This window comes from Pseudophryne corroboree, chromosome 3, assembly GCF_028390025.1.
Source record: "Pseudophryne corroboree isolate aPseCor3 chromosome 3, aPseCor3.hap2, whole genome shotgun sequence".
NCBI classification, from domain to species: Eukaryota; Metazoa; Chordata; class Amphibia; order Anura; family Myobatrachidae; genus Pseudophryne; species Pseudophryne corroboree.
In genome coordinates, this window is record NC_086446.1 from 177,330,809 (window position 1) to 177,346,596 (window position 15,788).

Consider the following 15,788-nt stretch of genomic DNA (forward strand, 5'->3'; position numbering starts at 1 on the left):
CTGCATGTCGAAGTGCTGCCCTGAGATTACGTCAGCCTAAACTGCCGTTATTATCACAGGGCACACTGCAGTGGTTTTTTTTTTTTTCTTCGTAAATTCAGCTACATCGCATTTCCCATTATAAGTATGGGGAATGCGATGTGGGTTACTAAAAAAATTACAATTAAAGGGTTTGGAGCAGTTTTTCACGAAAATTGAGTGTTAGAAAATAATGTGAAATGGGTGTGAAAACATCCTTTTTCACATTATTTTAGTAAAAATAATGAATAATGTTAATGTTAATAAATAATGTTAATAAAAACCCCATAGTCTTTCCCCAAGTTCTATCTGGAAAAAATTGGAATAGGTCATTGTAACAGTACAGCTTACAACATAGTGGGTCATTCCGAGTTGATCGCTCGCTAGCAGTTTTTAGCAGCGGTGAAAAACGCATTGTCGCCGCCCACTGGGGAGTGTATTTTTGCTTTGCAGAAGTGCGAACGCCTGTGCAGCAGAGCGCATGCGAAAACATTTTGTGCAAAACAAGACCAGCCCTGGACTTACTCTTCGTATGCGTTGATTCTAACGTTGGAGGGTTGGCTTTTGACGTCACATACCCGCCCAGCGTTCGCCCAGCCATGCCTGTGTTTTCCCCGGCACGCATGCGTTTTTCCAAACACTCCCTGAAAACGGTCAGTTGACACCCAGATACGCCCCCTACCTGTCAATCTTCTTGCGTTGTGCCGTGCGACTGAAAGCTTTGCTAGAACCTGTGCAAAACCACAAAGGACTTTGTACCCATACGTCGCGCGTGCGCATTGCGGTGCATACGCATGCGCAGAAATTCAGATTTTTAGCCTGATCGCTGAGCTGCGAACAACGGCAGCTAGTGATCAGCTCGGAATGACCCCCATAGTCTGTATTCTTTCCGAAATTAGAACTCTACTGTATATTTTACCTAAAGGCAATCTCTTTGTAGAACTGTTTGTACAGGAACCTGAAAACCTGACTGGATGCTGCTTATATTCTCTGGTTCCTCTTGTACTTGTTACTGGCTCATCTGAACATTGACTGGGTTCCAGAGTCTCTGTTGGCACAGTCATCCCTGGCACTGCACTATGGCCCCTTTGCTTGGACAGTTCTAAACAGTATTCCAAGCTGTTATTACCCAGTCTTGTTTTATTAATGTTTTGTTCCCAATTGTAAAGTGCAACGGAATATGCTGGTGCTGCATAAGTAACTGTTAATAAATAATATAATAAATAAGCTGTAGCCGGGTGTAGTTCTGCTTCCCCATAGTTGGTCCCACCAGAGTAGCAGTCATCACTGGCGCATGCAGGTGGGGGAGGGGGGGGGTGTTACGGCATTAGGCTCTGCCCACTAACAGCATTTTACCCGCGGGCCTATGGGTAGGGGACGTCATCACTCCAGGCAGGATCCCTAGTGCTGGAGTGAAGATTCAATGGGCTTCCTAGCCCTGCCAATAAGAGCCATAAAAGCAGGTGAATTAATCCATCAAAGCACAGCAGCAGTGTACACTGTGGTTGCTAGCTTTTTTTTTTTGGGGGGGGGGGAGGTGGGAGGGGGGGTAGTTGATACAAATAAACTAGGTCTGTGCATTATGGTATAGTTAGGTTATACCACCAGAATATGCACATGTGCACAGATTTTCGTTATGCACAAATCCGCCTATTTGTCCGAGAGCTTGTCACATGGGCCCTGAAACGTTGGTTATTTCATGACACCACAATATATGATTGATTATTTACAGGGGGCGTGTTGTGGCTGGGGGGAGGGGCATAAATAAGAATACATTTTGGCGCTCTTACCCCCCAGATCACCATGGAGAATCTGATTCAAAACTCCAGCGCCGCAGCGTGCTGCCCCGTGTCCTCCTGTCCTAGCCGGCTCTCAGATGCATTACTGGGAGGAGGCGTGGCCATGCTGAGCCTGCTGGGACATCCCAGCCCCCTCCCAGTAATGCCTCTGTGAAGAGCTGGCTGGACAGGACACGGGGCAGCACGCTCCAGCGCCGAAGTTTTGAAGTCACAGTCTCCGCAGTAATCTTGGGGGTAAGCGCTCCCCCTCCCCACGCCTGCGCCTCTGTCATGTTTGCTGCCCCCTTGCCCTCCCATTCCAACGCCTATTATTATTTGCACTAGTCCTTGAGTGCAACTGTATTTTTTCCTAGATGCATTTGTGATACGCTGGTAAAACACTATGAATAATAGTGGGTATCACGTTTGTAAATGGACTTACTTGCTCTAGTACTGCAGGGGTTAACACTTCCCCTACTGGATGATGCCAGCAGCTATTAGGGAAACACTAGGACCCAGAAGGATGACAGCCACAGCACCTGGAGAGTGGAAAGATCCAGAGCCCCAGCAACAGGCTGACCTGTGAACTGAGGAAGGGGAGGAGCTCAGGAGCCTGTGGGGAGAGAAGAGAATGCTGAGTGAGGAGACAGAGCCAAGCTGAGTAGAGCTGCCTGGGAGCTGGCTTGTACCTGAGAGTGCTGACTAGAGGAGTGGGGTGCAGCTGTGGAAGGACAGCAGGAAGCTCCAGTGACTGGAGAGATCCCCTCAGCCACCAGGAGCTGCAACACAGGGACAGAGAGTGGTGCAGACATCACAGTGTGACCAGCCAGGCACTAACACCCCAGGGTAAGCTCCTGTAAAATCAGAGGGAGGAGAGAGCCAGCAACAGACAGACCCTCAGGAAATCCCCAGCCTGATACCTGACAGCCAACCTCCTATGTGCCCAGTCAGTCAGTGTGAGCCAGAAGGAGAGAGAGGCCAGATAGAGCAGGAGCTAGAGACTCTGTGTTGAACTTTTACTAAGGGCAGCTGGGTAACCCCCACATTGGAAGAAAGGCATTCAGCCAAGTGTGATACAACAGACTGTCAGTGGGAAGTATAGTCACTCTACTACAACTGACATCCAACTGCTATTGAGAGTAAGAAACCAACAACCCATTCCTTATCACACAAAGTGAGAGACTTGGACAGTGATATAGTTATTGTCACACCCTGCAGGGTGCATTACAGACTGTAGTGAGGGGACGTGAACTCACCAAACCAGGACTTGTACTACTTCCATTTGGCTTTCCTAACAAAGAGAGACATATTGCTTTGCTAACTAAAAATGCAACCGCCACCTGGAGGACACTAGAAATATTGCCAAGGTTCATTTATTTAATATTGTACTACATGCAAAAGTGAGTACTACATGTGCAAAGGTGTGCTTAACCGTGAAGTGTGATGTAACTAACTGGCGTTACCAGAAAGATATTACTGTAGCAGTTAGGATTGTCATGTGTTTTACCTGATTTGGTGCCATTGTGTATGTTAAACCGTTTTCTTTCAAAAACAGCAGTGACAACCTTGTTCCTTATAATAAAATACCAGTCACTGTTCTAACGCGTTGTGACATGTTTGGTTGGGATGTTTGGGGTCCTTGTCTCTCTGCCTAATCCCCGAGGAAGCCTGAAGAGAGAGTGTACAGAAGGCCAAGGAAGAAGATCAGGAAGCGCAGGTACCACTCAATCCACTCATACACCACCACTCCATCACTAGTGGCGTATTACACATTGCATTACCACAGAGGCAAGTGTACTGTTAGCGGAGTGCTGGACTATTATTCACAAGTGTATGACTATGTATATATATATAGGGTCTGGCGTGTTGGCGGCGGGAGTCAGCGGCGGACCCTGGAAGTCTGCGGCGGTGAGGGAATGGCTGCAAAGCCACTCCCCCACCTTTCTGTGATTGGCCACAGACTCCAGTGATAGCATGACGCCGGCCGCGTCATGACATCACTACGGGACCCAAATTTTCAGATTTTCTGAATATTTTGGTTAACGGGTATCCAGATAACGAATACCTGACCTGGATAGATAGATAGATAGATAGATAAATAAAACTATATACACGGAAACCCCCCCTTACAAATCTTGCATTTGCCCCTGGCCATAGTCCCTGGAACACTTGTCCCCACCCAAAATTTTTGAGAGCCGCCAGTCAAGTACTGAGTTGAGGGATGAACTGCGGCTGCCATCTACAGTTAATACAGGCAGTGTCAAGAGGAAGATAATCCCTTCCCGGGCTGCTTCACCTCCTCCCTACCCTTTAGCCCTTCTCTGCCTGCCTCCAGGGATCTCTGCCCCCCTGCACCCAACTCCAGACTCTACAGTGTGTGGCTAGTTACCGTGGGCTGGTGCCACTCTGGGACCAGCCGTGTTCTCTTTTCCCCTCCCACTTCATATGTCCCTCACCTCTTTCTCCTCCCACCGTTTGTCCTTCCCTTTGTTCTCCCACCCCCTTCCAATACTGCACCCCCTGACTTCCCCCCAATTTCCAAATGGATTCAGCAGAAAAAGTACCCTGTAAAGTCTGTACCACGTATGCACCCATGATCCATGGGATTGCATGGTTATGTATGATCCTGTGCTCGCGATGCAGCTGCACATGCGACCCATTGGCGGGTAAGCTGACAGCAGCCGCATCTGTAGATAGATATATCACATGTGCTAAGTGTTTATGTTTGTATTTGTGGCCCCACTGCATCAAAATGCACTACTTAAGCGGTAGCAGAATGCAGCCACCTCAGCACCCTTTGCACTGTATGACCTGTTCAAGACATGGGGCCCAATTCAGACCTGATCGATGCTGTGTATTTTCGCACAGTGGGTGATTATCGATTGACTGCGCATGTGTATACACCGCAATGCGCAGCACCAAACAGCAACAAGCATCGCCAAACAGTGACAAGCTGGTGCAAAAATTACGATCGCAAAGCCATTCGCAAGGTGATTGACAGGAAGAGGCTGTTTGTGGGTGGTAATAACTGGACGTTTTCTGGGAGTGTCAGGGAAAACGCAGGCATTTCCATGTGTTTTCAGGGAGGGTGTGTGATGTCAGCACCAGCCCAGATCAGTCCGTTCTCATGGCACTGGAGGTGTAAGTCCTGGGATGCGCACAGACTGCACAGATTGGAAAAATCACTCAATGGTGAATGAGTTGCGAATGGATTTGCAGCTGTCCGCCGACTGAGGGACATTTTTGCACTGCGTACACATCCGATCATACACTTGCACGGGGCGAATTTACACTCCCCCTGGGCGGTGACTATCTGATCACAGACAGTACAACAAAATTAGCAGCACAGTGACCAGGTCTGAATTACCCCCATGGTCTGTCCATCTGTCCATCTAATCCCATTTTTATGGTACTCAGTAGACAGTAGCCCTCAAAATTAAGTATTTTAATTTCTCATACGTCCTAGAGGATGCTGGGGACGACATCAAGACCATGGGGTATAGATGGGATCCGCAGGAGACATGGACACTCCAAAGACTTTTCATTGGGTGTGAACTGGCTCCTCCCTCTATGCCCCTCCTCCAGACCTCAGTTTTAGAAATGTGCCCAGGTCGACTGGATGCACTCTGAGGAGCTCTACTGAGTTTCTCTGAAAAGATTTATGTTAGGTTTTTTATTTACAGGGAGATCTGCTGGTATCAGACTCCCTGCTTCGTGGGACTGAGGGGGCAGAGGCAGAACCAACTTCCTCAGAGTTTCATGGCTCTGCTTCTGGCTGACAGGACACCATTAGCTCCTGAAGGGTACTGAACGCTAGCCGTGTCTAGATGCTCACTCCCACAGCACGCCGTCACCCCCCTCACAGAGCCAGAAGTCAGAAGACAGGTGAGTATGAGAAGAATGATCTTCAATCAAGTAAGTGACGGCTGAGGTGCGGTGCGGCCGGCGGGAGCGCAGCGCGCCATTGCTGCCCACACACACAGGTACTGCAGGGCGCGGGGCGCCCTGGGCAGCAAGAAAAATACCTCAAACTGGCTAAAAGGGGGCATAAGATGCCGCTGGCATAGCCCTACCCCCGCCAGTATAAATATTGTCATGGATACTGAGGGGCGGAGCTTCTTCCTCAGGCAACCAGCACACTACTCAGCACCATTTTCTCTCCCTCATCAGGCTGCAGAGAACACGCTGGTCCTCTCCTCCACTTCTGACAAGTACAGGGTGCTATAAAGGGGGGGCACAAAGCGATTGTGGTGCATTTGATCGTGTATATTACTATTTAAAAGCGCTTTTGGGCTGTGGACATACTGTGTTCACAGGCAATACTGGCGCTGGGTTTGTGAACTGGCTGCTCCTATCCTGTGTCCCTCTGACAGATTTTACTGTGGGTCTGTCCCCAAAATAAGTCCCAGTGTATCTGTGAGTGTGGTGTACACGTGTGAGGCATGTCTGAGGCAGGGAGTTCCTCCCCGGAGGAAGCCATTTTAGGGACACAGAGCTGTAATGTGGTGGTGCTACCGGCACACCAAGAGTCTGCATGGGTGAAAGAGCTACGTGACAGTATGCATCTGATTAACCGTAGATTAGATAAGTCTGAATCTAAGGCTGCATGCTGGAGAAAATCTGTGGAAGATGTGATTTTTCAGGATGCTGTTATTCCTTATGTGGGCGGCCCCTCTGGGTCACATAAGAGACCATTTGCAAATGTTGTAAACACTGATACCAACACAGATTCTGATTCTTGTGTCGACAATAGTGAATCCAGAGAGATAGATCATAAATTGGCAAAAAGTATACAATATATGATTGTGGCTATAAGGGACGTGTTGGAGGTTACAGAAACCACTCCTGTACCTCAGGAGAAAGCTTATTTATGTAAGGAAAAGAAATCCAAAGTCACGTTCCCTCCTTCACACGAACTAAATGCTCTGTTTGAAGGGATGTGGGTGAATCCTGATAAAAAATTTCGTATTCCCAAAAGGATTCACATAGCTTATCCTTTCCCGGTTGAAGACAGGAAAAAATGGGAGTCACACCCTGTGTTATACAGTGCACTTTCCAGGTTGACAAAGAAGGTAATTCTCCCTGCTCCTGGAACGGCTTCTCTTAAAGAGCCGGCAGACTGCAAAATGGAAACGACATTGAAATCCATTTATGTTACCAATGGTACACTGCTCAGGCCCACTATTGCCTGCGCATGGGTGAGTCGCGCTATTGAAAAATGGTCAGAAAGCGTGTTATCAGAAATTGACACGATTGATAAAGATGAGATACTCCTTAAGTTAGGGAATATCAAGGACGCTGCCGCCTACATGCTGGAAGCAATGAAGGATATTGGACTCTTGAGTTCACAAGCCGCTACCATGGCAGTATCAGCTAGGTGGGCGTTATGGATTCGCCAGTGGAACGCGGATGCAGATTCCAATAGAAACATGGAGGCTCTCCCATATAAAGGTGAGGCTTTATTTGGCGATGGCCTGGATGCGTTAGTCTCAGTGGCTACCACAGGTAAGTCAAAATTTTTGCCCTCTGCGCCTGCTTCGGCAAAAAAGACCTAATACCCGCAAAGGCAGTCCTTTAGGGTCTGGGACTGAGGGTCGACAGCAAAAAGGTCGACACACCTTAGGTCAACGCTAATTGGTCGACACACCTTAGGTCGGCATGGACAAAGGGTCGACAGGAACAAGGTCGACATGGAAAAAGGTCGACATGAGTTTTTTATGTTTTTTTGGTGTCGTTTGCTTCGTAGAGTGACCGGGAACCCCAATTAGTGCACCACGTCCCCTCGCATGGCTCGCTTCGCTCGCCATGCTTCGGGCATGGTGCCTTCGCTCCGCTACCGCTTCGCTCGGCACAGATTACCGTTCCAATCGTAGTCCACGTGGATCGTTAAGTATGAAAAGGTTCAAAAAAAGAAAAAAAATCGTGAAAAACTCATGTCGACATTTTTCCATGTCGACCTTTTTCCTGTCGACCTTTTGTCCATGTCGACCTTTTGTCCATGTCGACCTAAGGTGTGTCGACCAATTGGTGTCGACCTAAGGTGTGTCGACCTTTTTGCTGTCGACCTGGAGTCCGGATACCGTCCTTTCGGCCCAATAAATACAAAAAGGCGAGAGGTTCCCCCTTCTTTGCAGGTAGGGGAAGGGGAAGGGGAAAGAAGCCCACGCCGGCTCCAGGTTCCCAAGAGCAGAAGTCTACCCCTACTTCTGCCAAATCCCCAGCATGACGCTGGAACTCCCTTGCGGGAGGCCGCTCGGGTGGGGGCACATCTCAAACTCTTCAGCCAGGATTGGATTCTGTCTGGCCTGGATCCCTGGGTGTTGCAAATAGTATCCCAGGGATACAAACTAGTGTTTCAAGATGTTCCCCCATGCCGATTTTTCAAATTGACCTTGCCAGCTTCTCCGCCAGAGAGAGAAGCAGTAACAGCGTCAATCCAAAAATTATGTCAAGACCTGGTTATAGTCCTGGTACCGTTGTCACACAGGGTTTTTATTCAAGCCTTTTTGTTGTTCCGAAGCCGGACGGCTCAGTCAGACCGATCCTAAATCTAAAAGATCTGAATTTCTTCCTGAAACGGTTCAAGTTCAAGATGGAATCACTTCGGGCGGTGATTGCCAGTCTGGAGGAGGGGGACTACTTAGTGTCGGTGGACATAAAGGATGCTTACCTGCATGTTCCCATTTATCCTCCTCACCAGGCTTATCTGAGATTCGCGATTCAGGATTGCCATTACCAATTCCAGACGTTACCTTTCGGTCTCTCCACGGCGCCGAGGGTATTCACCAAGGTGATGGCGGAGATGATGGTCCTCCTTCGTCAGAAAGGAGTCAATATAATCCCTTATACGGACGACCTCCTGATAAAGGCGAGATTCAGGGAGCAGTTATTACAAAACGTATCCCTCTCTCTGTCAATTACCCAAAGTCACAGTTGGAACCGACGACAAGGTTGTCTTTCCTCGGGATGATTCTGGACAGAGTTCAGAGAGTATTTTTTCCGCTGGAAAAGGCTCTGGAAATCCAGAAAATGGTAAAACAGATATTGAAACCATTAAGTGTGTCGATCCATCAGTGCATTCGGTTGTTGGGGAAGATGGTGGCGGCCTACGAGGCCATACAGTTTGGCAGGTTCCATGCCAGAGTATTCCAGTGGGACCTGTTGGACAAGTGGTCGGGGTCACACCTACACATGCACAGAAAGATAATACTGTCGTCAAAAACCAGGATTTCGCTCCTGTGGTGGTTGCACAACTCTCACCTGCTAGAGGGACGCAGGTTCGGGATTCAGGACTGGGTCCTAGTAACCACGGATGCAAGTCTCCGAGGCTGGGGAGCAGTCTCTCAGGGAGAAAACTTCCAGGGACATTGGTCACAACAGAAAGCCTGCCTTCACATCAACGTTCTGGAGCTAAGAGCCATTTACAATGGCCTTCAACAAGCGGTACATCTTCTTCAAGACCGTCCCGTACAGATCCAGGCGGACAATGTAACAGCAGTCGCATGCATAAACAGGCAGGGCGGAACGAAAAGCAGAGCGGCAATGGCAGAGGCGAGAAAATTCCTCCGCTGGGCAGAAAAACATCTACAAGCTCTGTCGGCAATATTCATTCTGGGAGTGGACAACTGGGAAGCAGACTTCCTCAGCAGACACGATCTCCATCCAGGAGAGTGGGGTCTCCACCAAGAAGTCTTTGCAGAGGTGACAAGTCTTTGGGGAGTTCCTCAAATAGTCATGATGGCATCTCGTCTCAACAAGAAGCTTCAGCGATACTGTTCCAAGTCGAGAGACCCTCAAGCAGTAGCAGTGGATGCACTGGTGACCCAGTGGGTGTTTCCGTCAGTGTATGTTTTCCCTCCACTTCCGCTGATCCAAAAAGTACTCAGGATTATAAGAAAGACAAGGGTTCGAGCAATCTTCATTGCCCCAGACTGGCCAAGAAGGGCTTGGTACCCAGATCTTCAGCAGTTACTCATAGGAGATCCTCGGCCTCTTCCTCCTCAGGAGGACCTGCTGCAGCAGGTGCCCTGTGTGTACCAGGACTTACCGCTGCTACGTTTGACGGCATGGCTGTTGAGCGCCGTATCCTAGCCAGGAAGGGTATTCCTAAGGAGGTCATCCCCACCCTTATTCAGGCGAGAAAGGGAGTAACGTCAAAACATTACCACCGTATTTGGAGAAAATATGTGTCTTGGTGTGAATCCAAGAAAGCTCCTATGGAAGAGTTTCACTTAGGACGTTTTCACCATTTTTTGCAAGATGGTGTGGAGACGGGCCTACGATTGGGATCAATCAAGGTCCAGATTTCGGCCTCGTCAGTGTTCTTCCAAAAACAATTGGCCTCTCTTCCAAAGGTTCAGACCTTCGTGAAAGGGGTTCTGCACATCCAGCCTCCATTCGTGCCTCCAGTGGCACCATGGGACCTTAACGTGGAATTGCAGTTCCTTCAATCGGATTGGTTTGAGCCTCTGCAAAAGATAGAGTTGAAGTTTCTCACTTGGAAAGTGGTGATGCTTTTGGCATTGGCATCCGCAAGGCGGGTGTCGGAATTGGGGGCCTTGTCTCACAAGAGCCCTTACCTGATTTTCCATGAAGATAGGGCAGAGTTGCAAACTCGCCAACATTTTCTTCCAAAGGTGGTTTCTGCTTTTCACATAAACCAACCTATTGTGGTGCCAGTAGTTACTGACACATTCACTGATTCAAAGTCTCTAGATATGGTTAGAGCTTTGAAAATCTATGTTGCTAGAACAGCTCGTATACGGAAAACAGAGGCTCTGTTTGGAAAAGAAGCTGGTGATTAATAGCGTGCGCCTATAGCTGCCCTTGTCCCCAAGGTAAAAGAGTGTCACCCACACTTTTGCACATACAAGACAGGAAAAGGTTACCAATGGTGTCTGGGGCGCTAGATTCACTGGTCGTGCTTAGCTGGATTGTAAGCTGAACACGCGATTCTTAAAGAAAAGAAAATATACACATAGCATAATTAGAGATGAGCGGGTTCGGTTCCTCGGAATCTGAACCCCCCCGAACTTCAGCCTTTTTACACGGGTCCGAGGCAGACTCGGATCTTCCCGCCTTGCTCGGCTAACCCGAGCGCGCCCGAACATCATCATCCCGCTGTCGGATTCTCGCGAGGCTCGTATTCTATCGCGAGACTCGGATTCTATATAAGGAGCCGCGCGTCGCCGCCATTTTCACACGTGCATTGAGATTGATAGGGAGAGGACGTGGCTGGCGTCCTCTCCGTTTATAGTTACTGTTAGTAGTTAGTTGATCTGATTGCTGCTTAGCTTATTGTGGGGAGGATTGGGGAGAGCTGTTAGGAGGAGTACAGTCAGTGCAGAGTTTTGCTAGTTTTTTTTAATCCGTTCTCTGCCTGAAAAAAACGCTCCATACCATATCTGTGCTCAGCCTCAGTGTGCTGCATGATATATCTATGTATATCTGACTGTGCTGAGTGCTCACTGCTCACACAGCTGAATTGTGGGGGAGACTGGGGTGCAGTTATAGCAGGAGTACAGTGCACACTTTTGCTGCCAGTGTGACTGACCAGTGACCACCAGTATATTGTCTGCCTGAAAAAGTTAAACACTCCTGTGGTGTTTTTTTTTTTATTATTCTATAAACGCATTCTGCTGACAGTGTCCAGCAGGTCCGTCATTCATTATATTATATAAATATTTACCTGCAGTAGTGTTATATTTTTTTTGTTCATCTCTATCATCTTTATCATCTCTATATTAGCAGACGCAGTACGGTAGTCCACGGCTGTGGCTACCTCTGTGTCGTCAGTGCTCGTCCATAATTGTATACCTACCTGTGGTGGGGTTTTTTTTTCTATATTCTTCATACTAGTAGTTTAGGAGTCTGCTGACAGTGTCCAGCAGGTCCGTCATTATATTATATATACCTGCAGTAGTGATATATATATATTTTTTATATCATTATCATCTCTATACTAGCAGATGCAGTACGGTAGTCCACGGCTGTAGCTACCTCTGTGTCGTCAGTGCTCGTCCATAATTGTATACCTACCTGTGGTGGGTTTTTTTTTTTTCTATCTTCTTCATACTAGTAGTTTAGGAGTCTGCTGACAGTGTCCAGCAGGTCCGTCATTATATTATATATACCTGCAGTAGTGATATATATAGATTTTTTTATATCATTATCATCTCTATACTAGCAGACGCAGTACGGTAGTCCACGGCTGTAGCTACCTCTGTGTCGTCAGTCACTCGTCATCCATAAGTATACTAGTATCCATCCATCTCCATTGTTTACCTGAGGTGCCTTTTAGTTGTGCCTATTAAAATATGGAGAACAAAAATGTTGAGGTTCCAAAAATAGGGAAAGATCAAGATCCACTTCCACCTCGTGCTGAAGCTGCTGCCACTAGTCATGGCCGAGACGATGAAATTCCATCAACGTCGTCTGCCAAGGCCGATGCCCAATGTCATAGTACAGAGCATGTAAAATCCAAAACACAAAATATCAGTAAAAAAAGGACTCAAAAATCTAAAATAAAATCGTCGGAGGAGAAGCGTAAACTTGCCAATATGTCATGGCTAGTGGTTCAGCTTCACATGAGGATGGAAGCACTCAGCCTCTCGCTAGAAAAATGAAAAGACTTAAGCTGGCAAAAGCACAGCAAAGAACTGTGCGTTCTTCGAAATCACAAATCCACAAGGAGAGTCCAATTGTGTCGGTTGCGATGCCCGACCTTCCCAACACTGGACGTGAAGAGCATGCGCCTTCCACCATTTGCACGCCCCCTGCAAGTGCTGGAAGGAGCACCCGCAGTCCAGTTCCTGATAGTCAGATTGAAGATGCCAGTGTTGAAGTACACCAGGATGAGGAGGATATGGGTGTTGCTGGCGCTGGGGAGGAAATTGACAAGGAGGATTCTGATGGTGAGGTGGTTTGTTTAAGTCAGGCACCCGGGGAGACACCTGTTGTCCGTGGGAGGAATATGGCCATTGACATGCCTGGTGAAAATACCAAAAAAATCAGCTCTTCGGTGTGGAAGTATTTCAACAGAAATGCGGACAACATTTGTCAAGCCGTGTGTTGCCTTTGTCAAGCTGTAATAAGTAGGGGTAAGGACGTTAACCACCTCGGAACATCCTCCCTTATACGTCACCTGCAGCGCATTCATAATAAGTCAGTGACAAGTTCAAAAACTTTGGGCGACAGCGGAAGCAGTCCACTGACCAGTAAATCCCTTCCTCTTGTAACCAAGCTCACGCAAACCACCCCACCAACTCCCTCAGTGTCAATTTCCTCCTTCCCCAGGAATGCCAATAGTCCTGCAGGCCATGTCACTGGCAATTCTGACGAGTCCTCTCCTGCCTGGGATTCCTCCGATGCATCCTTGCGTGTAACGCCTACTGCTGCTGGCGCTGCTGTTGTTGCTGCTGGGAGTCAATGGTCATCCCAGAGGGGAAGTCGTAAGACGACTTTTACTACTTCCACCAAGCAATTGACTGTCCAACAGTCCTTTGCGAGGAAGATGAAATATCACAGCAGTCATCCTGCTGCAAAGCGGATAACTGAGGCCTTGGCATCCTGGGCGGTGAGAAACGTGGTTCCGGTATCCATCATTACTGCAGAGCCAACTATAGACTTGATTGAGGTACTGTGTCCCCGGTACCAAATACCATCTAGGTTCCATTTCTCTAGGCAGGCGATACCGAAAATGTACACAGACCTCAGAAAAAGACTCACCAGTGTCCTAAAAAATGCAGTTGTACCCAATGTCCACTTAACCACGGACATGTGGACAAGTGGAGCAGGGCAGACTCAGGACTATATGACTGTGACAGCCCACTGGGTAGATGTATTGACTCCCGCCGCAAGAACAGCAGTGGCGGCACCAGTAGCAGCATCTCGCAAACGCCAACTCTTTCCTAGGCAGGCTACGCTTTGTATCACCGCTTTCCAGAATACGCACACAGCTAAAAACCACTTACGGCAACTGAGGAAGATCATCAAAGAATGGCTTACCCCAATTGGACTCTCCTGTGGATTTGTGGCATCGGACAACGCCAGCAATATTGTGTGTGCATTAAATATGGGCAAATTCCAGCACGTCCCATGTTTTGCACATACCTTGAATTTGGTGGTGCAGAATTATTTAAAAAACGAGAGGGGCGTGCAAGAGATGCTGTCGGTGGCCAGAAGAATTGCGGGACACTTTCGGCGTACAGGCACCACGTACAGAAGACTGGAGCAACACCAAAAACGCCTGAACCTGCCCTGCCATCATCTGAAGCAAGAAGTGGTAACAAGGTGGAATTCAACCCTCTATATGCTTCAGAGGTTGGAGGAGCAGCAAAAGGCCATTCAAGCCTATACAACTGAGCACGATATAGGAGGTGGAATGCACCTGTCTCAAGCGCAGTGGAGAATGATTTCAACGTTTTGCAAGGTTCTGCAACCTTTTGAACTTGCCACACGTTAAGTCAGTTCAGACACTGCCAGCCTGAGTCAGGTCATTCCCCTCATCAGGCTTTTGCAGAAGAAGCTGGAGACATTGAAGGAGGAGCTAACACAGAGCGATTCCGCTAGGCATGTGGGACTTGTGGATGGAGCCCTTAATTCGCTTAACAAGGATTCACGGGTGGTCAATCTGTTGAAATCAGAGCACTACATTTTGGCCACCGTGCTCGATCCTAGATTTAAAACCTACCTTGGATCTCTCTTTCCGGCAGACACAGGTCTGCTGGGGTTGAAAGACCTGCTGGTGACAAAATTGTCAAGTCAAGCGGAACGCGACCTGTCAACATCTCCTCCTTCACATTCTCCCGCAACTGGGGGTGCGAGGAAAAGGCTCAGAATTCCGAGCCCACCCGCTGGCGGTGATGCAGGGCAGTCTGGAGCGACTGCTGATGCTGACATCTGGTCCGGACTGAAGGACCTGCCAACGATTACGAACATGTCGTCTACTGTCACTGCATATGATTCTCTCCCCATTGAAAGAATGGTGGAGGATTATATGAGTGACCGCATCCAAGTAGGCACGTCAGACAGTCCGTACGTATACTGGCAGGAAAAAGAGGCAATTTGGAGGCCCTTGCACAAACTGGCTTTATTCTACCTAAGTTGCCCTCCCACAAGTGTGTACTCCGAAAGAGTGTTTAGTGCCGCCGCTCACCTTGTCAGCAATCGGCGTACGAGGTTACTTCCAGAAAATGTGGAGAAGATGATGTTCATTAAAATGAATTATAATCAATTCCTCCATGGAGACATTCACCAGCAGCAATTGCCTCCACAAAGTACACAGGGAGCTGTGATGGTGGATTCCAGTGGGGACGAATTGATAATCTGTGAGGAGGGGGATGTACACGGTGATGAATCGGAGGATGATGATGAGGTGGACATCTTGCCTCTGTAGAGCCAGTTTGTGCAAGGAGAGATTAATTGCTTCTTTTTTGGTGGGGGTCCAAACCAACCCGTCATTTCAGTCACAGTCGTGTGGCAGACCCTGTCACTGAAATGATGGGTTGGTTAAAGTGTGCATGTCCTGTTTATACAACATAAGGGTGGGTGGGAGGGCCCAAGGACAATTCCATCTTGCACCTCTTTTTTTCTTTCATTTTTCTTTGCGTCATGTGCTGTTTGGGGAGTGTTTTTTGGAAGGGCCATCCTGCGTGACACTGCAGTGCCACTCCTAGATGGGCCAGGTGTTTGTGTCGGCCACTAGGGTCGCTTATCTTACTCACACAGCTACCTCATTGCGCCTCTTTTTTTCTTTGCGTCATGTGCTGTTTGGGGAGTGTTTTTTGGAAGGGCCATCCTGCGTGACACTGCAGTGACACTCCTAGATGGGCCAGGTGTTTGTGTCGGCCACTTGGGTCGCTGAGCTTAGTCATCCAGCGACCTCTGTGCAAATTTTAGGACTAAAAATAATATTGTGAGGTGTGAGGTGTTCAGAATAGACTGAAAATGAGTGGAAATTATGGTTATTGAGGTTAATAATACTTTGGCATC

General features: G+C 48.2%; 1 protein-coding gene across 1 annotated transcript in view; it reads left to right on the forward strand.

Annotated features, from left to right (window-relative positions):
• Window positions 1-2,191: 2,191 nt before the first annotated feature.
• The window catches only part of LOC135055042 (homeobox protein MSX-2-like), a 368,401-nt gene continuing 354,804 nt past the window's right edge, over window positions 2,192-15,788 (forward strand). The window contains exon 1 of the mRNA XM_063958628.1: window positions 2,192-3,196. The gene's annotated coding sequence lies outside the window, so the exon portion shown is untranslated. The remainder of the gene's footprint in view (window positions 3,197-15,788) is intronic.